The sequence below is a fragment of the Ammospiza caudacuta genome, unplaced genomic scaffold (assembly GCF_027887145.1).
Source record: "Ammospiza caudacuta isolate bAmmCau1 unplaced genomic scaffold, bAmmCau1.pri scaffold_39, whole genome shotgun sequence".
NCBI classification, from domain to species: domain Eukaryota; kingdom Metazoa; phylum Chordata; class Aves; order Passeriformes; family Passerellidae; genus Ammospiza; species Ammospiza caudacuta.
Genome location: NW_026683124.1, coordinates 1,967,255 through 1,993,805, shown reverse-complemented (window position 1 = coordinate 1,993,805; position 26,551 = coordinate 1,967,255). Strand labels below are relative to the sequence as shown.

The window sequence follows — 26,551 nt, the reverse complement described above, 5'->3', positions numbered from 1 at the left end:
TTCATATGTCAAGGATTCAAGGGTTTTAGGTTAAATGTGTGGGAATCCAAGGCACAGGGAATATTTCTCTGTCTGCTCTAAAGGGGTCCTGACCCCCAGAGAAACGCTGCCTTTAACCATCCCCCATGGAGAGGACTTCCAGGACTTTGAGAGAGATTAGAATTTACCAAAGTCCAAAATAGATTAGAGGGTAGTATAGCATGTGCCTTGGGTGAGAAATTTAGGTTTTGGGATTTTTAATATGTTTTAGATAGGAAGCAAGATGGAGGAATTGGGGTGTAGTCCCTGTCTTCTTTTTCATCAACTCCATTTTCTGAAGTGTTGGTGATTGGGTGATTGGTCAAGGAAAGCACAGTGCAGAGGTTATGTGGACAGTCAAGGAATGAGTTATTGGTAGATAAGTAGAAATTACATATGTTTTAGGAGTTAATGGGATGAGACAACTTTAAAAGACCTTGAAACCATACATTTCAGAGCCATTTTGTGGTGTTTTCCCAGCATGCAGGTCTGGTGTGCACAGCATGCAAAACGTTAGATAAGATAGCAATAAACAAGAAGCTGAAGACTGAAAAAGTCCTGTGCATCTCCTTTTACCTGGCACAGAACTGCTATAGGAGGGTTTCCCCCATCCAGGGAGTCCCCAGAAAGCCCAACATAAAACAAACAACAAATGGTGTTATCCGAGTGGATTTTTGAATAAACACTTAGCTGACAATGTTTGTAATAAGTTGGCTTTTTTCCAAATAATTGTTTACTGAAGGATGTTGTCTTAATTGGCCAATCATGTGAAATGTGTTGATTAAAGGACCAGTGAGGTCCACCTGTAGCAAACCAAGGTATAAAAGAAGAGGATTGAAAAAACAGCCCTTTAGCTGTTTTTTAGCCCTTAGCCTTTTGATCCGAGTCTGTGTCATCTCTGATTCAACAGTGACATTTGGGGATCTATGGGGGCTATTGGGGATCCTTTCTGCACCCTGTGACCCAACAGGAGCTTTTCTAATAAATTTTGCCTGAAGGTCCCACTGTGCCTATGACAGGAACCTCTGTGAGTGTCTGGGACATCCCGGCTCTTTGGCAGACTGAGGACTCCTGAGATGTCACCATGGAGCCCCCATGTATGCCTGTGACAGATCGGTGCCTTTGCAGCCCAAGGTCCCCTGGGATGTCACCATGGAATGGCTGTGACTGCCTCTGACCACACGGCTCTTTTCCATCCCAGAAATGCCTGACAGGTCTCCATGGAGCCCCTGTCTGTGCCTGTGACATTCCAGGTCTGGAACAGCCTGGAGACTCTTGGAAAGTCCCCATGGAAGCCTTCTGAGGGCCTGTGACAAATCTGATCCTTAGCAGGCAACCCTCAGGGGCATCCTGTTTATATGGTCAGTTTCCATGGCAACCATCACCAGGACCCTGTTGCTATGCCCAGTTTCCATGGCAACCATCACCAGCCCCCTGTTGCTATGGTCCATTTCCTTGGCAGCTCCATGGAGACCCCATGCCAGGGGTGGTTGCCATGGACACCAGCTCAGGCCTGCAGCCAGAGCCCGTTGCCATGGCAACCATTGGCAGCCCCATCCCCAGGCTCATGGGATCCCAGAACCACAGAATTGGCTGAGCTGGGAGGGACCCATCAGGATCCTCCAGTCCAACTGCTGGCCCTGCACAGGACACCCCAACAATGCCAGCCTGGGCCTGGCAGCGCTGTCCAAACACTGCTGGAGCTCAGAGAGCCCTGGAGCTGGGACCCTTCCCTGGGGAGCCTGGGCAGGGCCCCAGCAGCCTCTGGGCAAAAACCTTTTCCTGACATCCAACCTGAGCCTGCCCCGACTCAGCTGCAGCCGTTCCCTCCACTCCTGTCCCTGGCACCAGAGGGAAGAGGTTCCCACAGCCCCAGCCAGGGACCCGCTCCCAAGGCTGTTGCCATGGCCACCAGGGCTGGCACCAGCTGGGATGCTCGGTTTCCACGGGCCGGGGTTCAGGAATGGGATTCCCCAATTTCCTGCTCCTGCTAAAACTGCGCTGCCCTCACTGCCCTCCTGCCTCCAAGGGAAAGCACAAAAGGCAAAGATTGCGGGCTGGGATAAGAACAATTTATTGGGAACAGCAACGAGATAAGGAAAAAATGAAACAGAAACAATATTGATAACAGAGGGGATAAATAAAACTGTTTACAGGAAAAACTAAAACAGAACTGCCTGGCTCTTCCCAGCAACATATTTCTACAACCTGGAAAGGACAGCCTTCTCCTCAGGGAGAGAGAGAGTCCCTTTCCTGCCCCTGGCAATGACCTGAGGTGGGAGTGAATGTAATGACACGGCCATGGCCAGACCCTCATGTTCTTCAGTTCCACACCATGTCATTGCCAGGGGAAGGAATAGGGGCAGGTGTCTTCCCAGCATGGATCATAGGGAACATGGATCACCAGGGCTCTTCCCAACGTTAGACTTCCATGGGGGATGAAGCTGGAGCAGAGCACGAAGCTCCTCCTGCACTTGAGGCATTAGCAGGGCTTCCCTTACTGGTGCCTCCGTTGGTGTTTTGTCACGTTAGAACTATGGGTGAAGCTCTTCCCACACTGGGGACACTCATAGGGCTTCTCCCCTGTGTGGATGCATTGGTCGGTGATGAGGTTGGAGTTTTGCTTGAAGCCCTTCCCGCAGTCAGGGCAGTGGAAGGGCCTCTCATCCGTGTGAATCCGCTCATGCAGGAGGAGATTGGAGCTGATCCGAAACCTCTTCTGACACTGGGGACACTCGTAGGGCCTCTCTCCAGTATGGATGTGCCAGTGCCTGATAAGGCTGGAGTTGTGCTTCAAGCCCTTCCCACATTCAGGGCAGCAGAAGGGCTTCTCCTCTATGTGAATCCGCTGGTGCTGGAGGAGACTGGAGACAGTCCAAAACCTCTTCTGACACTGGGGACACTTGTAGGGCCTCTCCCCAGTATAGATGTGTTGGTGCCTGATGAGTTCTGACCTATCACTGAAGCCCTTCCCACACTCCCCCCATTCATAGGGCCATTCACCAGTGTGGATCATCTGCTTCTCTGCCTGAAGCTCTTCCCACACTCCAAGCACTTGCAGCGCTTCTCCCCCATTGTGAAGCTGCTCATGTGAAGCTGGGACAGAACCAGCTCTGAGTTCTGTCTGAAGCTCTGTCCACCTTCCTGGCTCAGGGAGGGTCTTTCCTCCTCAGAGCACCCTGGCCTGGGTTTCCCTAGAGATCCAACACCCCTCTTCCTGTGGAATCTCTAGGGATTTTTCTCCCAATTGGATTCCTGTGCCCTGGAGTCACTCACAACGGCCTCTTCCACAAGGTTCTTCTGTGGGGATTTGTCCTCTCTGGTCCTAATCCTCAGCTTCTTGTCTGGGGGAGGAAGAACAAGGAGAGGATGGGATTTGCCTCCATACCAGAGGGAAGGGGAAAGAGATCCCCCCAGTGCATCCCGGGAAGGACAGAGTTGGCAGCAGGGTTGTCCTGAAGCCGGCGGTGGTGCTGGGCTGGGGATGGAGCAGGAGAGAGGGGGAAAGGGGCACTGACTTCCTTCTCACCTGCCTGGGTGTCCCGGGGATCCTTCCTGTTCCTCGCAGCCTCCTTTTCCATCTGGCAAAGGTTTGGAAATGGGAAATCCTGCTTTCAGGATAATCACATTGTTTTTTGTACTGGTTTGAAGGCAAACCTGGGGAAGGTCTAAACCAGAATTGCAATTCAAAACCAAAATGAAGATCAATGCAATGATACAGAAACACTGCCTTAAACTGACAAAGTCAGGATATAACCTGACACCCTGTGTGTCAGGGTGTTGGCAGCAGTCCCATTAAATGGTGGCTGCAGTCCTGTTGGAGTGATTAACGTGATTCTGTCAGAGCAGTGATCCTGCAGAAGGGTCTGGTCTTCCTCTGAAGGTCCAGTGGTGGTTATGGAGCTCTTGTCATCTGGGAATCCAGTAGGCAAGGTGCTCCTGGTGTTGCCAGCCTCAGCTTATATCCAGGTAGGAATGCTTGGTTCCTCCCCCTGGGCAGAGCATCCCACAATGGGATGATGGAATTTTATCAGTCCTGCAGTGACACTCAATGGCCAGTTCACAGAAGATATCTCCCCTGGAGGGCGTTATCAGGGCTGAGTCATGGAAGAGATAAAGAACACTGCCCCACCTGTTTATAACAGTTGATGAAGATGGGGATTGAAAACATGCATTTGGTTGCATCTTGCATTGCAACCTGAAACAGTGGGGTAATCCCTGCTCAGGGGGTGAACACCACCCCTCTTACCCAAACTGGCTCAGGTGTAAACCCCCACCCTGGGAAGGCCACACACACACAGGGGACAATGTCACACTTGCCCTGCCGAGGGGAGGTCTTTGTCCCTGTCACTCCCTTGCTCTCCTCCCTTTTCTCTTTCTTTCCATCTCTCTCTACCTCACATTTACTGTTCAATAAAATCCACAATGGATTTGGTCTTGTTAGGACATTAATTGGTACAGAGGCATCTCTCTAACAATTTTCTTAACCAGATTGCAACATTATTTTGCCATAGTGGGTTCAGGGCACTGTTCTCTGACCCCAAGTGCCTTTGACAACATCATGGTTCCCGTCCTCTGAGGAGGTTGTGATTCTCTCTGGAGGAACTCTTGGAAACTTGGATGCAGCTTCCTCTGAGTGATCTATTGGAGAACTGATGAAGAAAATGGCTGTTGTGGGTGGCCTGTTTAAAAATATTTTGTTGTCCTTCCAGAACAGTTTGTTAAAATCACTGGAGGAAAGGGAGCAAATGATACCAGCAAGACTCTCAAGGTTCATTCACCCCACGGTGAGGAACACAAGGCTCCTGAAAGTCCCACAAGAAGCCCAGCTCAAGTAGGTAAATTCCCGAAAAACTCCTGAATTCCCAGGCTTGGGTTTTTTGTCAAATGTGAGAATCATTATTCTCTTCATCCCTGTCACTTTTGTGACACCTACTAAGAGCTTCCACTTCCTTTTAATAATATCTGTATTGGGCAGAAATTGCACTTTTCTTTTATTGGAACCTGTCAGCACCTGAGCTGGAGGTGTGCAGGAACCAACGAAACTTGGGATTGCCACAGAATTGCTTCTATTGTCAGCCAGTGCTGCAGCAGCCACAGGGCAGAGGGGTGGGAAAGGGGGGTCCAGGGTGGGAGCAGAGGAATTGCCACGGCCGGGTGCTGAGCACACAGAGATGGTTTTGTTCTTGTTGAGCTCGCACTGAGCCAAGGCCTGTCCTGCCCCTTGTCCAGCCATGCTGGGGAGAGGCTGAGGGTGTGGGGGAGGTTGAGAGGGGACACAGCCCAGACAGGTGATCCCAGCTGACCCCAGGGATACCCCAGACCATAGGACATCATCATGAGTGTATAATGTGGGAGGAATAAGGAGGAAGGGGGGGCATTTGGAGTGAGAAATTTTGTCTTTCCAGGTAACACTTAGCCAGGATGGGGCCCTGTTTCACCGGTGGGCAGGGCCAGCACCAAACACTCAGACACTAACTTAACTTAAGGAACAGGCTAATTTAAATAATGTAAATTTGCAAAAATTTTCAAAAGTATTAGATAGGCAAAGCAAATAATCGTTAGTAAATAATTCCAAAAGAGAATATATTGAAATTATTATCACACAACTCTCCATTTCTGGAGATTCTATCTCTGCCTTCAGTCAGGGTTGCATTCCCTATCAAATCCTGGTACCAAATCCTGCTTTCCAAGGCTGGAACAGTTTCTCAGGTTTAGCTGGATGTGTATTCAATTACCATCTGTTAAAGGTGAAGCAGTTATCATCTGTTAATTGAGCAGTTTACTTTCTCTGTTCCATAAGGAATCCTACCTCCAGGGAGATATCTTCTGTTAATGGGCCATTGAGTGTCACTGATAAAAATTACATCATCCCATTGTGAGAAACTCCACCCAGAGGGAGGAGCCAAGCATTCCTAATGGGATATAATCTGAGAATGTGAACAACAGAGTCAGCCTTCTCCCACAGGATTCCCAGAAGAGCAGCTTTCAGCTCCACTGCATCCCAGAGGAAGACCAGGCCCATCGACACCACCACTGGAACTTCAGAAGATAACTCCACCCTTCTACAGGATCACTGCTCCAACAGAGCCACACCTGGCACTGCAGGAGCACTGCAGCCACCATTTAATGGGAGTGCTACCAACACTCTGACCCACAGGGTGTCAGGTTGTATTCTGACTCTGTAAGTAGTTTTTTAGTACTACCGCATTTTAATTTTCCTACTGAAGAACTGTTATTTCTATTCCCATAAATTTTGCTTGACAACCCCTTATTTTGAAAATTATAATTCCAAGGGAAGGGATCAACATTTTCCATTTCAAGGGAGTCTCTTGCCTTCCTTAGCAGACACCTGTCTTTTCAAACTGACACAATGCCCCAGGACACCCAGGCAGGTGAGGAGGAAGTCAGTGCCTTTGTCCCCCTCTTCTCCTGCTCCATCTCCCAGCCCAGCATGGCTCCTGGCTGCAGGACAACCCTGTTGCCAACACCATCCTGCCAGGGATTCACTGGGGGGATCTCCTTCCCCTTCCCTGTTGCATGGAGACAAATCCCATCCTCCCCTTGTTCTTCCTCCCCCAGAAGAGGAGTTGAGGATGGAAGCCAGGGAGGACAAATCCCCATGGCAGAACCTTGAGGAAGAGAAGCCCTACAAGTGCTTGGAGTGTGGGAAGAGCTTCAGGCAGAGCAGCACCCTGATCGGCCACCAGATGATCCACAATGGTGAATGGCCCTACAAGTGTGGGGAGTGTGGGAAGGGCTACAGCTGCAGCTCTGCCCTAGTCACATGCCAACGCATTCACACTGGGGAGAGGCCCTATGAATGTCCCAAGTGTCAGAAGAGGTTTCAGACCAGCTCCAATCTCCTCCTGCACCACCAGCGGATTCACTCAGAGGAGAGCCCCTTCTGCTGCCCTTAGTTTGGGATGGGCTTCAAGCAGAAATCCCACCTCATCATCCACTGACGCATCCAATCCAGGGAGAAGCCCTACCAGTGTGGGGAGTGTAGGATGAGCTTTAGCCAGAGCACTAACCTGATCTCCAACCAGAGGACCCACACCATGGAACGGCCCTAGGAGTTTGGGGAATCTGGGAAGATCTTCAGGCAGAAATCCCACTTGATCCACCACCAGATGATCCACACTGGGGAAAGGCCATACAAGTGTGGGGAATGTGGGAAGGGCTTCAGTCGGAGGTGTCCTGGTTTAGGACAAATTAGGGGAAATCTCCAAAAGGGAGCCCCCCAAAATAAAACAAACCTCCAACCACCCCTCCCCCAACACCGGGTTCGGGAAGGAATTTCTCGGAGGAGCAAAGTGGAAAACAAAACCTATTTATTTACAAGTAACAAAAGAACACTTCCCAACACAAGAAAAGAAAAGAAAACAAAAAACACACTGTGTTGAGAGGGCGCGGATCTTCTTTGCAAGCTTTGGGTGCCCTGGAGCTCTTCAGGTCAGGTCCGGAGCCGGTCCAGTATCTTCAGGGGAGGGTAAGAAAGAGGGAACAAAAGAAAAGGAAAAAAAAACCAGCGCAAAAAGCAGAAAGCAAGCAAGCAAAGCGGCTAGCCCAGCCAAGCAGCAAAAAGCCCAAAAGCCAAAGAGACCTGGTCAAACACTCCCCCCCTCTCTTCCCCGCCCCGCCGCAGCAAGACGGCCGAGGGGGGGAAGAGAGAAAAGGCACAGCTGCCAGACACAACACATGATATTGGGATAAAGGCTGTCAACCCACGACACTCCACCCCTTATCCCATATCGTGAATATACAATAAAAAACTTTCATTTCACTTACTCACACCTTTGACACTTACGCATTCCTCTCATCTTACTTGCTCAGACCTTTGACACTTACAGGTTCCTTCTGTCTCACATTCAACAAACAATGACATTCATATATGAGTCTCATCCCACGATCAGGTCTCCCTGAGGTACACACCGTGTTGTTCCATCTTTCTGCATTATCCACCATGTATAACCTGGTCCTTGAGCAAAGACAATCCCACGGATGGGTTTGTCTCTACTCGAGGCAGGGTTGATCCATACTGTCTTTCCCAACAAACCTCTGACATGGGCCACTGGGGCTTTATCCCCATCTACTATATCAAGGAGCTCAGACTGAGCAGGACCTGCTCGGTTGGTGGAACCTCGAGTGTTAACTAACCAGGTAGCCTTTGCCAAATGCTGCTCCCAGTTTTTTAAAGACCCCCCACCCAATGCTTTTAAGGTGGTTTTTAACAATCCATTATACCTTTCCACTTTCCCTGCAGCTGGTGCATTATAGGGAATATGGTATATCCACTCGATGCCATGTTCCCTAGCCCAAGTATTAATAAGATTGTTTTTAAAATGAGTCCCATTATCCGACTCAATTCTCTCGGGAGTACCGTGCCTCCAAAGGACCTGCTTTTCAAGGCCCAAGATAGTGTTACGGGCTGTGGCATGAGACACAGGGTAGGTTTCCAACCATCCCGTGGTGGCTTCTACCATGGTTAGTACATAGCGCTTGCCCTGGCGGGTTTGAGGCAGTGTGATGTAATCAATCTGCCAGGCCTCCCCATATTTGTACTTAGACCACCGCCCCCCATACCAGAGGGGCTTCACCCGCTTGACCTGCTTAATGGCAGCGCACGTCTCACAGTCACGAATAACCTGAGAAATACTGTCCATGGTTAGATCCACCCCTCGGTCTCGTGCCCACTTATAGGTGGCATCTCTACCCTGGTGGCCTGAGGCATCATGGGCCCATCGTGCTAAGAATAACTCTCCCTTATGCTCCCAGTCGAGATCTATCTTCAACTCTCCTATCTTTGCAGCCTGATGTACTTGCTGGTTGTTTTGCTGCTCTTCATTAGCTCTACTTCTGGGGACATGGGCATCTACATGGCGAACCTTCACAGGTAACTTCTCTAACCGAGTAGCGATATCTTTCCACTCTTCAGCAGCCCAAATTGGTTTTCCTCTTCGCTGCCAGTTCGCCTCTTTCCATCTCTTCAGCCATCCCCATAGAGCGTTGGCTACCATCCAAGAATCGGTATACAAATAGAGCCTCGGCCACTTCTCTCTCTCTGCAATACCTAGGGCCAGTTGAATAGCTTTGATTTCAGCAAATTGACTGGATTCACCTTCTCCTGCATCATCATCATCATCATCCTCCACCTTTCGATCGGTCTTGCTTTTACACTTTCCACCTCTTGTATTAGCTGCAACAGCCATGGTTTGGGGCCTACTGTCTGACTCAGCTGCTAGCCTGGAGCCTGGGATGTTAGCTGCAGCCTGGGTCACTGGGGTAGTAACTAACTTATCTCCCTGTTCCCTTTCTGTTATCTGCTGCTCCACAGTATCTAGCAGAGTACGGTAAACAAATGCCAAGGCCCAGCTCACTGCAGTAATCCTTTCTTCCTTAGTATTACCATGGCACTTCTCCCTCAAATACTTTGCCACCTCGACTGGATTCTGAATTTGATCAGATGGAAAGTCCCAGTCTATAGGATCAGAAAATTCCTTTAAAGTCTGGCCCATGTCCTCCCATTTCCCACTCCAGTCAAGATTTTTCCTGCTTTGTTTTACTCCTGAGTCAGGAGTGTCTCTAACCCCTCTAGAAATCTCAGTCTTCATTTTATACACACTCCAGACAGTATAGAAAAGGCTTAATAAATTAAATGCCAGAAAGATGGTTTCTTTCAAACTCAGGGGAAATTCAGTATTTTCTAATAGAGATGTCAACAGTTTGGAGGACAAGAAGGAAGACAAAGGCTGAAAAGCCCCTTCCCCTTCTTCTCCCCAAACAAACTGAGTAAACAACCACAATAACAGACCATAAATCCCTGAAATGAAATCCAGCATTTTTATCCGACCCATCATCACACATAAGACCAGCACAATGACTATTCTGGTTAGTGCCCCCCGCTTACAAAAGCTACTTATTAGGGACAACATCAGAGCTATTTTTGGGTAAGGAAATAACCCCAGGGACCACAAAAGTATTAAAACTTCAAAAACCCCTAGGGACCAGAACGATCGGCAAGCCTCCACTCCAAATGACATTATGAATCACCAATATGCCCACAAAATAGCCAAAACCAAAATATTATTGTTATAGGTTTTTTTTCCACTGTTTTTTGGCCTCCCTCCTTTCCCGGCCAACGCATCAAAAAGTATATTGTCCTGGTTTAGGACAAATTAGGGGAAATCTCCAAAAGGGAGCCCCCCAAAACAAAACAAACCTCCAACCACCCCTCCCCCAACACCGGGTTCGGGAAGGAATTTCTCGGAGGAGCAAAGTGGAAAACAAAACCTATTTATTTACAAGTAACAAAAGAACATTCCCCAACACAAGAAAAGAAAAGAAAACAAAAAACACACTGTGTTGAGAGGGCGCGGATCTTCTTTGCAAGCTTTGGGTGCCCTGGAGCTCTTCAGGTCAGGTCCGGAGCCGGTCCAGTATCTTCAGGGGAGGGTAAGAAAGAGGGAACAAAAGAAAAGGAAAAAAAAACCAGCGCAAAAAGCAGAAAGCAAGCAAGCAAAGCGGCTAGCTCAGCCAAGCAGCAAAAAGCCCAAAAGCCAAAGAGACCTGGTCAAACACTCCCCCCCTCTCTTCCCCGCCCCGCCGCAGCAAGACGGCCGGGGGGGGGAAGAGAGAAAAGGCACAGCTGCCAGACACAACACACGATATTGGGATAAAGGCTGTCAACCCACGACAGAGGTCCCAGCTTATCATCCACCAAATGATCCACACTGGGGAGAGGCCCTACAAGTGTCCTGCATGTCAGAAGAGGTTTCAGACCAGCTCCCATCTGCTCCACCACCAGCAGAATCACAAAGAGGAGAGGCCCTTCTGCTGCCCTGACTGTGGCAAGGGCTTCAAGCACAACTCCCACCTCATCACCCAGCGGTGCATTCACACAGGGGAGAGGCCCTATGAGTATCCCCAGTGGGGAAGAGTTTCTCCAGGAGCTCTCACCTGATCAGACACCAACAGAGTCACCAGTAAGGGAAGCCCTGCAAATGCCCCAATTGCAGGAAGAGCTTTTTGCACTGCTCCAGCTTCATCCTCCATGGGAGGATCAACGTTGGGCAGAGCCATGGTGACCCACATTCCCAGTGATCTGCGCTGAGAGGACACCTGGCTGGTTATCCTTTTGGTTTGGCTCCAGTTTCCTCTTAATATTTCCTTATCACTTAAAAACACCTGAAATAGGACTAAAAAGAAAGAAATTTATCAAAGATGTGTAAAGTTCAATCAGTTAACAGTTACTTGAACAGGAATTTATGGTTTTGGGACATATTCTGGAAGATTTATGGGTTCTTGGGAGATTTCGGGAAGTATCCTCCTTATCTTTGCACTACTCAAGTAAAGATGGATTGATCTGTCATCTCCAAATTACTCAGTCCCACTGAAAACAAGTCAATCTTACCCTCAAGGGGCCCAATCCCACATCAAATTGCCTTGTTCCCACCTCAAAAAAACTCAGTCCCATGCCAAAATTACTCAACTCCACAGCCTCCAGGGTGAGATGGGATTGGATACAGACTGGGAGAAGTGGGATCCAAATTTGAGGGTGTGGAATCAGGATGGTGGGGGGCTAGGTGTGTGGGATGTATTTTGATAGAAAATAAAATTTTCAGAACTATTGGTTTCTGTCCCATCGATTTTCCATCAGTTCCAGTTCTGTTTTGCAGAATACCACCTTCTCAGCTGATTGTGTTTGCGCCCTCCTTTCTCTCCTGCCTCACTTTGCCTGCTCTATTTCTCTCTCAGTGTCTCCCTTGACCCAGGGCAGCTCCCACCAAAGACCCTGCCCTGATTTAACTCCCAATCCAGGAGCTACAACAACCATGGGTGAAGTTATGAAGGCTGACAGCGAAATGTCACTGTAAGATCGTGCTCCTCTTGGCTTTTGGCTCCTTCTTGAGAGCTTTGCCTTAAAGGGCAGGAACATCTTTTCCTGGCTGGGAACTGGAATTGCAGCCCCTGGGAGTGTGTGCCATGGATCCCAGAGGGGCATTCCCGAGGCTCCCAGGGAGCTGCTCCTGCCGTGCCTCCCAAGGAGCTGTGCAGGGCCAGGGGACAAGGTCCAGCAGCTCTGTTGGTTCTGCAGTGCCACAATGGCCCCTGGTTCCATGAGTTTCCCTACTGCCAGCAGTGGTTCCTTGGTTCCCATGATGCCCTGCTGTGTCACCATGGATATTTGGTGCCAAGAAGTTCTTCAGTGTCACAATGGCCTCCCTCACTCCATGAGCTTCCGCAGTGTCCAAATGCCTCCTTGGATGGGCAGTGTCACCATGGACTCCTTGGTTCCATGAAGTTCTGGGGGTGTCTCCATGGTCTCCTTGCATCCACAGTGTCACAATGGACCACTGGATCCACGTGGCCTTGCTGTGTCACCACGGCCCCTTGGTTCCATGGCACTCCATGGTCACAACTGACTCCTTGCTTCCAAATCACCCCCTCAGTGCCAAAATGGCCCCTTCGTTCCATGAGGAACACAAATGTTTTGTAGAAACATTGAGCAGATCCTGCTGAACATACGTCGGAATATTTGTTTGCATTCCAAAGAGAGGTCAAAGGTGAGGATGGCACCAGTAGCTTCCATCTGCAACAGAGATCCAGGGAAAGGACAGGGATAGAGAATTCAGCTGGGAGACTCAGAGAATTCTGCTTCCAGAGATCATTTCTGCTCACACTGTCCCTTGGAGAAAGGTGACACCATTCCAGGCAGCCTGGACTGAGCAGGTGGCTCCTGAGTGGGGTTTGTTGTTCAGGAAACCTGCTCAGGCTTTGCCATTCTTTCCTTCCCAAAAGGAAAACTTCTCCTGGGCCTGTGTGCAGGCAGAGCCCTGATGAGAGCAGGTGGGGCATGGTGCAATGGGCTGGGACATGGAGCTGCACAGCTCAGGGGACAATGTTCTGCTGCAGGGCACAGGGATGCCCGTGCCAGGTGGGCCATGTCAGTCATGGTGAGGCTGGGAGTGAGGAGCAGCTTGTCCAAACAGGGTCAGCCCTCCAGGGGCTCATTCTTCTCTGGGCCCAGACCTCCTAAGGAGACATTCAGCATTTGGATCACTTGGGGAATACTTCTATCAGCTCTTCCCTGATCTGGAAAATAAAAAATACTCACTTGATTTAAGAAAAAAAGTATGAGGTGCATTTTGAAATCTTTCTCCTTAACAGAACTCCAAACTGACTCCAATCAGCTCCCAAAGCGAAGGAAGGAAGGAAGGAAGGAAGGAAGGAAGGAAGGAAGGAAGGAAGGAAGGAAGGAAGGAAGGAAGGAAGGAAGGAAGGAAGGAAAAGAGCTCCTGAGGGCTTTCTGTATTTTGATGATCCCCACAGAGGATTTGGGGCTGAGTCCAGGACCCTTAGGCACTGAGAGAAGGCTGAAGAAGCTGCTCAAGAAGTCAGAAGCAAAACTCCAAGTGCCTTGGAGCATGGCTGGGCCCCACTGAGGGTAGGGAGTGCCAAAGGCTCCCCAGGGACTGCTGAGAGCAGATACTTGAGGCCAGGATTGCAGGCAGCCAAAGGCTCTGAGCAGGGAACTGCAATGCTGAGCAAGGCCTGGGCTGGTTGCAGGAAGCAGAAAGGCCAAGCCCTGAGCCCAGCCTGGGCCAGCAGGGCCTGTCCCTCACGAGTGGCTCGGGGCTGTTTGTGGGCCAGGGGGATGTGAGGGACAGCAAGGACAAATGGCATCAACCTGTGTGACACTGCAGATCCCCATGGAACCAAGGAGCCAGTGGGACACTGTGAGGCCTCATGGAAACAAGAGGCCATTGTCAGCCTGCAGGGCTGGAACAGCCCAAAGCACTGAAATGCTGGGGATAACCAAAGCTTCCTTTCCTTGAGTTTGGTGCACAGGAGAAACACTAATCAGATAGTCTCAGCATGGGCAGATGCAAAGAACATTCTTGGTAGGAAGGGACCCACGAGGACCATCAAGTCCAGCTCTTAAGTGAATGGCCCACACAGGGATTGAACCCACAGCCTCGGTGATACCAGCACCATGCAAAAACCAGCTGAGCTAAGATGTCCAAATAACACAAAATTTTACTGGCAAAATATCGACAGTCAAGGAACTTGGGCAAAGGGTTTATTACAACATCCACTTCAACATAAAACTCTTATCAAAGCATTAACTTCATTAACTTAGCCAATTTAACCTAAAGACCTTCAACCCTTAAGATGTTTAGTTACCCAAAAACGTTCCAGGTAAGTAGGATTAGAAGGAGAACAAATAGAGAACATCAGAAAGACAGAAGATCCATAGAAAGACACACACATAGGTACCAACTACTCAGATTCCAGCTACACCAACAGAGGAACCCCAGGAGAAACTGGGATGCAGGCCAGGGGCTGGCCTCGTGCTCTGGCTTTTAGTCCCGTGGGCCTTCATGGGCCCGCCCCTGGGGTGGGACTGCCAGTTGCTTGTCCAATCAGATTTAGGGTAGGCACCGGCTGGTAGTGTGTGATTGATTGACAGCTCAGCCAATCAGAGTGGGGTTGGCACAGCATCTGCTATGTGATTGACAGCTCTGCCAGGTCAGGGCTGTGGGTGGGGTTCTGTCCCACCACAAACCAAGGCCTGACCCAACCTTGTCCCCACATGGGTGTTCCGAGCATCCGAAGGTGTCTCGGGACATTGATCTCATCCAGCCTCTGACAGCGACCACGGTGGCACTACGGAACCTCATGGGTCAGTTGTGACAATGCAGGTCCAAGGACACCATGGTGACATTAGAGAACCTCAAAGAATCAAGGGTGCTGTTGTGCAACTCAGGGGGCCCTGTGGAAGGAAGGGTCAATAATGAAACTGTGGGACCAATATATAAAAGGAACCATTGTGACACAGCGGGGCTACATGGAGACAATGGACCCTTGTGACTCTGTTGGGGCTCATGAAACAAAGACGCCATTGTGACATTGCGAGACCTCATGGAATAATGAGACCATTGTGACAGTATGGGGCTCCATGAAATCAAAGGAACATGGAACAAGTCTGCCTGGTTTGGCCTCCTGGAGGCTGTCTGACAGGTCCCACTGAATTTGACATGTCAAGGGCCACTTCCCATCTGACTGCGAAGCACTGGGGCTCTGTGCTTTCCTTCCTGTGGGAAAGAACTGCCTTTCTTGTCTAGGAACCTTCACCAAAATTGGGATTCCATGTCTAAAATTCTCTATATCCAAGGGTTACTCCCAGACAAAATCTGCCCATACAGTCAAACCTGGCTAGACTTGGCCTCTGGTGACTGCCTCTCATCTGGCCCTGCACCACTGGGACTCACTTGTTTCCTTCCTATGGAGATTGTTGATTTTTGTGACACTGTGGAGGATTGTGGAACCAATGGGCCATGGTGACACTGCAGGCCCTTGTGGACCCTGTTCCACTGTAGGAACTTGTGGAACCAAGGGGAACATTTTGATCCTGCAGGGTACCATGGATCCAGGGGGCCATGGTGACACTGTGGGGCCTTGTGGAACCAAGGGCATAATTGTGGCTCTTTGAGCTGCATGGTCCCAAGGGGCCAGTGTGAAGCCGTGAGGCTTCGTGGAACCAAAAGACAATTGTAGCATTTTAGGGCCTCGTGGAGTCAAAGGGCCATTGTGATCCTGCAGGGCACCATGGATCCATGGAGAGCATTGTGGCATTGCAAGGCCCCATGGAATCATGGAGACCATTGTGACCCTGCAGAGCCTCATGGAAGGAAGGGGCCATTGTGACACTTTGGGAACTCGTGGAACCAAGGGAATCATTGTTGCACTACTGGGCCCCAATGGAACCAAGGGGCCATTGGACACAGCGAGCCTTCATGGAAACCAATAGACCATTAAGATACTGGTCACTATACTGTTGCTTCGCCTTTATCTCAGGTCTTTGAATCCCAACCCTTGTACTGTGCTTGACTTCTCCATGTTAATTGTTTTTCACCCTGTTACTAAAGTTCTTTTTGGGCAACTCCATTGATCCTGCTTGTAGGATCATTGGGGGCTAGGACAGTTGGGACAGACAGAGACAAGAGATATCTGAAGCCAAGTCTTGGAACTTGTGGTTTATTGCAAAGGGTGTGGGTGCAGGGGCCTTGTTTGAAGCTTCCAGCCACAGCTCGGAGCAGGCCCGAAAGAGGAGCTTAAAAGAGACACCCAAAAAATGGATGCCCAAAAGAGGAGGGGACTTCCCATTACTATACAATAAATCTTCTTCTGTGCTGTGTATATTCTAATTTTCACTAACCAATCTAGTACAAGATACAAATCTTATAGCATTTATATAGAGTCTATAAGAATGATTACATTACCATACTGTGCTACATTTTAAACCCTAAAAAGTACTCTTTGGACTCCTTCTGACAAGCTAGTACAGTTTGCTCTGACACTTGGACCTGTCTGCAAGCAGAGAGTATTGTTTCATCAAAGGAAGATTACTTTCAGCTGGCCATACCATTGTTTTCCAGTTGTTCAGTAACTAAGGCTTGGTGTCTCAAAGTTTGATTTCGTTTTAATCTCACTTATAGTTTCCATATTCTCAAAATCTTTTGCCAGGCAATCATATTTATAAGGCTTTCCTGTTTCATCTTCCCCAGCATCTGCTTCTTTTCGTTTTCACCACCTTTGCCCTGAAGCTGGGGAACCAGAAAGGTTTGTCACAGCCACCCTCATTGAGACCTTTGCCGCCCAAACAGAGACCATGACATTTAGTCTCGTCAGAGTGGTTGGCTGATGGATAGACCAGTGCTCCCCGGGATTTTGGATTGTGTCAGGCTGGCAGATTCATCATTGTTTTGAGGGATCTCAGACAGGATCCCCAGGAACAACGACAGTTTCACCTGTGTAGGATTGCAGGTGGGTTTAGGGAAACGCAGGACAATTATTGCCCATTTTGCTACTGTGTTTTTACAATATGCACCCACGTCCCATTATTGATTTGGAGTGTTCCAGTGGCTGTTCCACCTAAGGTGGAGAAAGAGAAAAATGGGCAGCCGAATCTCCAAAGTAGAAAGATGCATATATGGATGCTCTAAGTTAATTCTCACTGATCATGACCAAATATCTTCAAAGAACAAATTAAAATCAATTGTGAGGTGGATCATGAAAAATTTTCCAGATGCCCCTGAGCCTGACTGTCCTCCCTCCATCTTGGCTCCTCCACTTCCTGCTACCACAACCTTCTCTTCCACCCTGAATGAACCTCCAGACTCCACCCCCAGAACTGCAGGTCACGCCCCCACTTTCAATCATTCCACCTTCAGCCTGGGCCATGCCTCCAGAATGCCAGCCCAGGGGTATGCCATCCTAAATGAAGACCCTTCCTCCCCAACACCTGACAAAATGACAGCGCCCTTCGCCTCACCCTCAGGCAACAATATAACTCCATGGTCACAAATACTAAGCCCAACTGTCACACTATTTCTAATCCAAATGTTTCTCCTCAAAGTTATTCTTCCTCCTTAGAAAACAGTTTGGATTCCCCAGAGGCACCTTGCCCCTCAACCCCAGAAGATCCCCAGGAAAGGATCCAGAAAGAAGCAGTAAAGAAAGGAGACTGGCAAATAGTCTCGAAACTCCTCGTTGCCCTGGTATGTTATGAAAGAAGGGGGCAGAATCCCAGCTATCAGCCATTGGTTTACAGGGAAGTCAAGGATCTGTGTAGGGCAGCTAAAGACCATAGGAAGGACTTACCTTGTTTTAATGGACTAATGAGGCCCATAATTACAGCACATGTCTCAACCTCATATGATTTAAAATATATTATGACCATGTTGTTGTCACCTACAGAATACACCCTTTGGGAAGAGGGATGGAAGTGTTTAGTAAATCAATTAATAGCAGACTATGCTAATAATGAGGCAAGGGCGGAATTGACAAACAATCATCCAGCTGGAGAAGGAAAACACAGCCTACCAGATGATCAAGCAGCAGGTGTCCTGAGAGAAGTATTGGATGATATCAAAGAGATGGCTTCGCAAGCTTTGATCCAGGTATCGGATGGTAGCACCCCCAATGTGGACTGCCTTGGGTGACAGCAGCTAAAGCTTTAGGACAATTAGACCATGTTGGGTGCCTGTTAAGTAAGCAAACCAATGCTACCTCCCTCACATTGAGTGGTCTGCTCTCAGACATAGAGTTCATCAAACACGCCACCTTGCAGAACAGCGATAGAGTTTTTACTCTGCGCACATGGACATGGCTGTGTAGACTCTGAGGGCATGTGTTGCATGAACCTCTCCATCCACAGTGAGTCAATCCACAAGAGCATTCAGGTACTGAAGGAAGGGTTCAAGAAGCTTCAAGTGGAAAACAAAGATTGGTTCAATAAACTCTTCCAATCCTGAGGACTAAAGGGTTAGGTGATGTCTACCTAAAACAGGACTATTCATTCTCTTAGTGGTTGTTCTTGTGTTGTTAATTGTCCCATGTTTGTTTGAATGCTTTTAGAAAGTCTTACAAAATTCTTTCAGTTCCATCTTTGTTGTACAAGAGAAAAGGGGGAAGATATCCAACACAGGATCCTCGTGGACTCCTTGGACAAGAGAATTGGAGGCCAGGATGGCACAAAAACCTCTCAGAGACTCAGTGTCGGAAGAAAAATCCATAAAAGTACCTAAAAGTATTCTTAAATCCATAAAGTACCTTAAAAACCTTGAGTATCTCAAAGTGCTAATGAGCCCTACTGAGTGTCAGTGCAAAGCTCTCAAGGGACTCGTTAAAGCAGAGAATTGGGGCCATGATTGCACAAACCTCTCACAGAGTCAGTATCAAAAGGGAAATACCAAGTACCTTAAAATAACTGAAGTACCTTGAAGTATTAATGCGTCCCACTGAGTGTTGTTACTGACAAAGCCTCTCCAGGGACTAAGTAGAGCAGATAATTGGAGGCCAGGATGGCAGAGACATCTCAGAGACTCAAGGCAAAAGCCAAACCCAAAGTCCTTTCAAAAACCTGCAGTCCCTACAGGGAGCATGAAGGAGCCCCCAGGGCCATTGCTGAGCAAGACTCCCCAGGGACTCCTTCCAGCAGATCCTTGAGGCCCCTAGGATGTGGGCTAGGGGGGGATGCTGAGGGCAGAACAAGGGGCTGACAGTGCCCAGCCTGGCTGAGGCTGTGCCAGGAGGCCCCAGGGCCTCAGGACAAGGTGTCTCCTCACAGCCCTTGGTGGCACAGACCCTGCTGTGCCCCAGGGCACCAAGACTTGGCTTCTCTTTGTCCCCACCTGTCATCACTGCCTCCAGTTCTCTGCTCTGCTTGGGGCCTGGGGACACTTTCTCAGTTGTGCTCCTCAGTGGGACCCATTAAAAGTCCAAGAAACTTTGGAGTTGGATTCTGACTTAGAGTTCTGGAGAGGTTTCTTCAGCTCCCTCTCAGGGACCGATGTTCAGCGCCTGAGCACAAAGCCCCAGAGGCTCATTAAAGTCCTGGTGCTGTGTCTGTGCTGCTGAGCTGGGCTGGGCTCCTGGCACAGAGGCAGCTCCTGGTAACCAAGAAGAGCTTCAAAAGCACATTTCTCTTGATGAGCAGCTTTTCTCCAGCCCAGCAGGGCTGGGGCACTGCCTGCAACCACCCCGGGCACAGCACAGAGACACAGAGAGCTTCAATCAGTCAGGGCTGGGAAGGTGCTGAGAAGCGCCTGGGGCAGAATCACTGCCAGCCCTTGGCACAGGAACCTCTGGCTGCAGGAAAATGCAGCTGCAGCTCCTAGAGCCATCTCCTGCAGCTGGAACATCCCAGTGCCTACAGACTCTGTGAGTACAACTCTGAGTAGGGGAGGTGAAATGCTCATGAAACTCTGATATGCTGAGGGGTTCTAATCAGTCATGGAATATTTCCAAGTCAAGGATTTTAACAAAAATGAGAAAATTTCCTAAGACTTTGAAATCAGTTTCCTGCTTTTGGAGAATGGCAGGGAGGGGGAATAAATATTAAAGGTAGGTTATGAATAATTAATTATGAATTTTGACAAGTGTCTGAGACATCTGAACTGTTACTTTTGGTGATTATAGGGTCACAGGAGATCCCTAATGTGCTTTCAGCCACTCTGCCCATGGACAGAACCAGCATCACCTTTGCTGGAGCCAACAGACTCAGTCTGTGCTGTTGTTTCTCCCAGCTGAAAACAGAACCTGCCCCAGCCAGTGCCCTGCAAACACAGGGTTCTGTCAGGCCAAGGAGAGAGCACAGAGATTTGGGGTCTGTGAGTGTTGGCAGGGAGAGATCAGGCACAGGAAAACACCTGCAGGAGGAAAATCTGCAGGAAGCAGAGAGAAGAACAGGCAAGGAGAGAAAACAATATCCAGCAATGCTGTGGCAGGGAGAGTTTAGAGATGCCCACAGGACCCCCTCCAGTGCAGCCCCTCCCTCTGAACAAGCCCCCTCCCTCCTGTGCCCCAGCCCAGCCTCTGCTCTCAGGGCTGGGGCTCCAAGGCGTGCAGCCCCTCCTGTGCAGGCAGAGCTGCAGCAGAGCCGTGGGGCAGCTCTGCAGCCCCGGGCCCAGTTCCCTCTGCAGAGCACAGGGCTGGGAGCAGCTGCCCGGCACTGGGGGCTCTGGCAGAGGGCACAGCTGGCTCAGGGTGACGCTGTCCCCACTGCCCAGCTCTGGGCAATGCTGTCAGTGCAGCCAGGGAAGGAGCTGCACCTCCCTTAATCCAATGCCAGCATAAGGACACTTGAAAGTGTCCCTGAGATTTCAGTCAGAGCTGGGAGCTCCAATCCAGGGCTCAAACCTGTCCTAGAGCATCTCTGAGTTATAAGATTGATGGGGAAAGGCAGAGGTGTTGAGACACTGAAAATGCTGCTGGGTTTGTGAAATGAGCAAAGAGAGCCCTTGGCCACAAATGTGGAGCTGGGCTGTGGGGGATCCATCTGCTCTCAGCAGTACTTAAGGCATTTTTGGGAAAAAACATGGGAAGTTGGTCACACTCCACCTGCTAAATTTTAAACCCCTGAGAAAATCTGAACAGATCAGAATGACAGACCACCTCCCCTTAGTCTCCACTCATCACTTTTTCTCAGAGAAATCACTCTATTCTCCCTGGGGGCAGCAAAAATGCTGAGTGTTTACGATATCCAAGAATACCAGGATAGAACAGAGGGAGCTTAAAAAGAAAACTGCAGAACTCTTGAACACAAAAGGAGGCCTGTGTCTGTTACAGGGGACAGTGTGTGGGAAATTTATTTGATTTTGTTTACAGGTGTCTCCTCTATCTCTACAATGTCTTTTTCTCCATGAATAGGTCCCCATGCCAAGGATCAGCAAATGTCCAACAGCAGCTCCATCAGGCACTTCCTCCTGCTGGCATTGGCAGACACGCGGCAGCTGCAGCTCCTGCACTTCTGCCTCTTGCTGGGCATCTCCCTGGCTGCCCTCCTGGCCAACGGCCTCATCATCAGCGCCGTAGCCTGCGGCACCACCTGCACACGCCCATGTTCTTCTTCCTGCTCAACCTGGCCTTCAGTGACCTGGGCTCCATCTGCACCACTGTCCCCAAAGCCATGCACAATTCCCTCTGGGACACCAGGAATATCTCCTACTCAGGATGTGCTGCTCACCTCTTTTTCTTTCTTTTCTTCATCTCAGCAGAGTATTTCTTCTTGACCGTCATGTCCTACGACCGCTACGTGTCCATCTGCAAACCCCTGCACTACGGGTCCCTCCTGGGCAGCAGAGCTTGTGCCCACATGGCAACAGCTGCCTGGGCCACTGCCTTTCTCAATGCTCTGCTGCACACAGCCAATACATTTTCCCTGCCCCTGTGCCATGGCAATGCCCTGGGCCAGTTCTTCTGTGAGGTGCCCCAGATTCTCAAGCTCTCATGCTCACACTCCACCTTCAGAAAAATTTGGATTTCATCGCTTGCTGTCTGTTTAGCTTTTGGCTGTTTTCTGTTCATTGTTTTCTCCTATGTGCAGATCTTCAGGGCTGTGCTGAGGATCCCCTCTGAGCAGGGAAGGCACAAAGCCTTTTCCACCTGCCTCTCTCACCTGGGTGTGCTATCCTTGTTTATCAGCACAGACACATTTGCCTACCTGAAGCCCCCCTCCATGTCCTCCCCATCCCTGGATCTGGCCCTGTAAGTTCTGTACTCGGTGGTGCCTCCAGCCCTCAACCCCCTCATCTACAGCCTGAGGAACCAGGAGCTCAAGGCTGCAGTGTGGAGACTGATGGCTGGACAATTTCAGAAACAGTAAACTGCTGGAAAATTTATGCAAATAAATTTTAATAAAAGTCATCTTTGATACTTTAAGTTCGTTTCAGTTTAGAGGTTCTTTCACTTTGTATTAAATTTTTAATATTGCCCACAAAGAAATACAATGCTTTGTACCGTTTCTCATTTTGTTTCTCTCAAAATTTGCAGTGGCCCCTGACTGTGTCAATGAGGAGCTCTGCTCTTGATGGCTTAAGCAAAGTAAAGCATCTCTCAGCAAAGATGCTTTACACTGCAGATGCCCCCTTTTGTTGCCTTCTCTGGAGCTGCAGCAGCAAAGTCTGTGTGCAGAGCTGGGGCAGATCAGTGCTGGCCCAGCAGCTGTGCCCAGCAGCAGCAGCAGCACTTGGTGTTGCCAGTGCTGCTGCCGTGGCCCTGCCCCGCTGCCCTGGTGGCCCTGGTGTTGCTGCAGGGCCTGAGTGCTCTTGGGGCCGGGCACAGCCCTGGGGGTGGCAGTGCCGGGGCTGCAGCAGGGACAGGCCATGGGCACTGCTGGGGCAGCGCTGACGCCTCAGCCCAGGGCCTGGGGGCTCCAGGCTCCTTGCCCAGGCTCTCTCAAGAACACGGCCAAGCCAATGCTCAGCACAGCAAAGCCTCGTGAGCAGCCCCAGGTTGGCCATGGGCAGGCTGGGGGCAAACAGCATGGCTTGGGCTCTGCAAGGGCCCTGGGGGAGAGGGGAAGGAGCAGCAGAATAGGGGCTGATCCATCCCCAGTGCGCTGCACAGCCCAGGGCAGCGTCCCAGAGCGTCCTCATGGAGCTGCCAACAACATCTCCCCTCTGCAGGCCTGGCCTCTCCCCCAGCTCACACAGGTGCCCCATCCTTGCAGGCACAGACACGGCAGCACTGGCTCAGCAGCCCCTGTTTGCATTGCACAGAGCAGGCGGAGCACCGCCATGCTGCTGGTGTGGGGACATGAACCTGAGGGAGCACAAATGCCATCAGCCCCTGGGGCCAGCAAGGGCTGGGGGACACCAGGGAAACCACTCAGCTTTGTCCTGGCCTCTGCAGTCAGCCAGAAAGTTTGTTCCTATCAGCTGGGAGTTTCCTGTCCCACTGCAGACGCTGTTGCTCAGAGCCAGGGCTGCCTGGCAGCCACCCCCAAACTGCCCTGAGCATTTCCCTGGCTTCACCTTTGCTTTCTTTATTTGTCCCTGATCTAGATTCCCTCCTATTGCACATTGCTGTCCTCTCCCCTGCAAACAGCCCATCCCTGTTTGCCCTTTCCTCTCTGGCCCCACTCCCCATTGCAGTTCCCAACTTGGCACCATGGGAACGTCCCTTGGGCAGCAGGATCATCCTACAAGTGCTGCAGGAATTGTCTGCAGGCTCCTGCAGTGCCTGGTGCTGCTCCCTTGCCAGCGGCACCCCAGGCCAGGGGGGCACATCTGTGCTGCTGTGTCTGGCTCTGGGGCTCCCTGTTCTGGGCAGTGAGGAGGAGCTGCAGAGGCTCTGCAGGACTGACAGGATGGGCTTTGGGGCTGGCAGGAGAAGCTGAGGGACCTGGGCTGCTGGAGCTTCTGAAGAGGAGGCCCAGGGCTCATTCTGTGTGTGCTCCAAGGGTGGTTCCAGAGAATCACAGAATCAGCAAGGTTGGAAAAGACCTTGGAGACAATCAAGTCCAACCTGTGCCCTGACACTGCTTTGTCTCCCTGAGCCTCCTCTTCTCACCAAGATAAACAAACCCAGGTCCCTCAGTCACTCCTCAGAGGACTTGTGTTCCAGACCCCTCACCAGCCTTGTTTCCCTTCTCTGGAACCTCTCCAGCCCCTCCTTGTCCTTCCTAAATTGGGGGCCTAGAGCTGGACACAGCAGTCGAGTTGTGGCCTCAGCAGTGCTGCTTGCAGTGGAAGAATCCTTGCCCTGCTCCTGCTGGCCACACCATTCCTGATCCAGGCCAGGAGCCATTGGCCTTCTTGCCCACCTGGGCACACTGCTGGCTCATGCCCAGCCTGCTGTCCATCAGTTCCTGCGGGTCCCTTTCTGCCTGTCTGCTGTCCAGCCACTCTGTCCCCAGCCTGTAGCACTGCAGGGGTGGTTGTGGCCAAAGTGCAGGACCCGGCACTTGGACTTGTTCAACCTGACCTTGTTGGATTTGGGCTCTGGATCCAGCCTGTCCAGGGCCCTCTGCAGAGCCCTCCTACCCTCCAGCAGATCCACACTCACACCCAGCTTGGTGTCATCTGCAAATTTGCTGATTCTGGACTCAGTCCCCTCATGCAGATCATCAATGCAGATATTGAAATCCACGCTGGCTTGCTCTGATCCCTCGGCCATCCTGTGGGTGCCCTCTGATGGCACTCAAGGTGATCTGTTCCAAAACCTTGCTGGGCACCCAGGGCAGGCTGACAGGCCTGGAGTTCCCCAGTTCCTCCTTCCAGCCTTCTTGCGGATGGGCTCACATTGGCACCTCCAGTTCCCTGGGCCCTCCCTGCTGAGCCAGCACTGATGGGAATTGGTGGGGAGCAGCTTGGGGAGCTCTTCCACAGCTCCCTCATCCCTCTAGGATGGATCCCATCTGTTCCCAGAGACACCTGTGAGCATCTGAGGGGCTCAGCAGGTCCCCAGCTGCTTCCTCCTGGATTACAGGGGGGCTGTTCTGCTCCCTCTGCCCTTCCACCAGCCCAGGAGAACGCTTGTCCTGAGGACAACTGGAGTTAGTCTTGAAAACTGAGGCTAGGCAGAGGTAAAGTACCTCAGCCTTTTCCTCATCTATGGTAACAATATCCCCCCAACAAGGAATGGAAGTTTCCTTACCCCTCCTTTTGCCATTAATGTATTTATAAAATAATTTTCATTAACCTTCACAGAAGTGGCCACGTTAAGTCCTGATTGCGCTTTCACCTCTCCAGTTTTCTTTCTGCATTACCTAGGAACATCTTCAAACATTTCCTGAGTTGCCTGCCTGTCCTGCATTTGGCTACATAATGATTTTATCATTTAAGTGGTATAATTTAATTTGCTCCCTGCCCAGCCAGGCCACTCATTTTCCTTGGTAGCTCACTTTTGGGCTGTTGCTGTTCCTTCAGAATTTCTTTCTTGAAAGGTGTCCATCCTTCCTGGACACGTTTGTTTTTAAGGGCTGCTTTGTTCTTAATGGCTGATTTTAAAAATCAGTACCTGAGGTTGTAATCCCCAAATCAATCCTATATAGGCCAAAGTCTGCTCTCTGTAACTCCAGTGTACAAGATTCTTTGATGCCCCTCCTTTCTCAGAATGTTTAAAAAATCAATAATTTCATGGTCACTGTGCCCCAGACAGCGTCTGACCACCACATCTCCCACCAGCCCTTCTCTGTTTGTGACCAGCAGGAGACAGAGCTTTCCTTGGCAGTGGGAATTGCAGGAAACCTCCCCAAAGTGCAGCTTGGAAGGTTCAGCCTGGAGCTGAGCAGAAAGCAAAGTCCCTCGCAGGGCAGAATGTTGGTGCTGGAGGTGTGGCAGCGTGAGGCTGGGCCATGGCCGGGCTCTGTGTGCCAGGAGCCGGCAGCGCTGGGTGCAGGGAGCCCAGGGAGGGCACAGCAACGCTGGGTGAGAAATGCTGGGGGACAGCGAGATGGGCAAGTGCAGTCGGCCAGGGCAGAGAAGCAGCACGCCCAGGGGGCACAGCCTGGAGGACAGATGGCGAAGGGCTGGGCAGGGCTGGCAGAGCCACAGGCACCCAGGCCTTTGTGCCCTGGGCTCAGGCAGCGCCTCTGGAGGCCCCACAGGAGGAACTTTCCTGGCAGGGGCTGCACTCTGGTTCTCCCTCAGCCTCCTTGCGGAGGCTGGCAAGGGCTGCAGGTTGATGCCACTTGTTCTTGCTGCCCCTCACATCCCCCTGCCCCACAAACAGCCCCGAGGCACCCATGAGGGACAGGCCCTGCAGGCCCAGGCTGGGCTCAGGGCTTGGCCTTTCTGCTTTCTGCAGCCAAGCCAGGCCTTGCTCAGCATTGCAGTTCCCTGCTCAGAGCCTTGGGCTCCCTGCAATCCTGCCCTCAAGGATCTGCTCTCAGCAGTCCCTGGGCAGCCTTTGGCACTCCCTGCCCTCAGTGGGGCCCAGCCATGCTCCCAGGCACTTGGAGTTTTGCTGCTGACTCCTTGAGCAGCTTCTTCATCCTTCTCTCAGTGTCTGAGGCTCCTGGAGCCAGCCCCAAATCCAGCGTGGGGCTGATTAAAATACAGAAAGCCCTCAGGAGCTCTTTGTCTCCCTTCCATTGTCTTCAGGTTCTCCAGGGCTTGTGCAGTGATTGGAATCAGTTTGGAGTTGACTTCAGGAGGGAGATTCCACAGTGCACATCATGACTGGTTTTTAATCAAGGATGCATTTTTTTACTTTTCATTTCAGAGAAGAGGGGATGGAAGCA

General features: G+C 50.6%; 2 pseudogenes; one reads left to right on the top strand and one right to left on the bottom strand.

The window, feature by feature from the left end:
- Positions 1-2,515: 2,515 nt before the first annotated feature.
- The window catches only part of LOC131571820 (zinc finger protein 271-like), a 103,456-nt pseudogene continuing 79,420 nt past the window's right edge, over positions 2,516-26,551 (bottom strand).
- Positions 6,392-22,031, top strand: LOC131571897 (zinc finger protein 239-like; annotated as a pseudogene).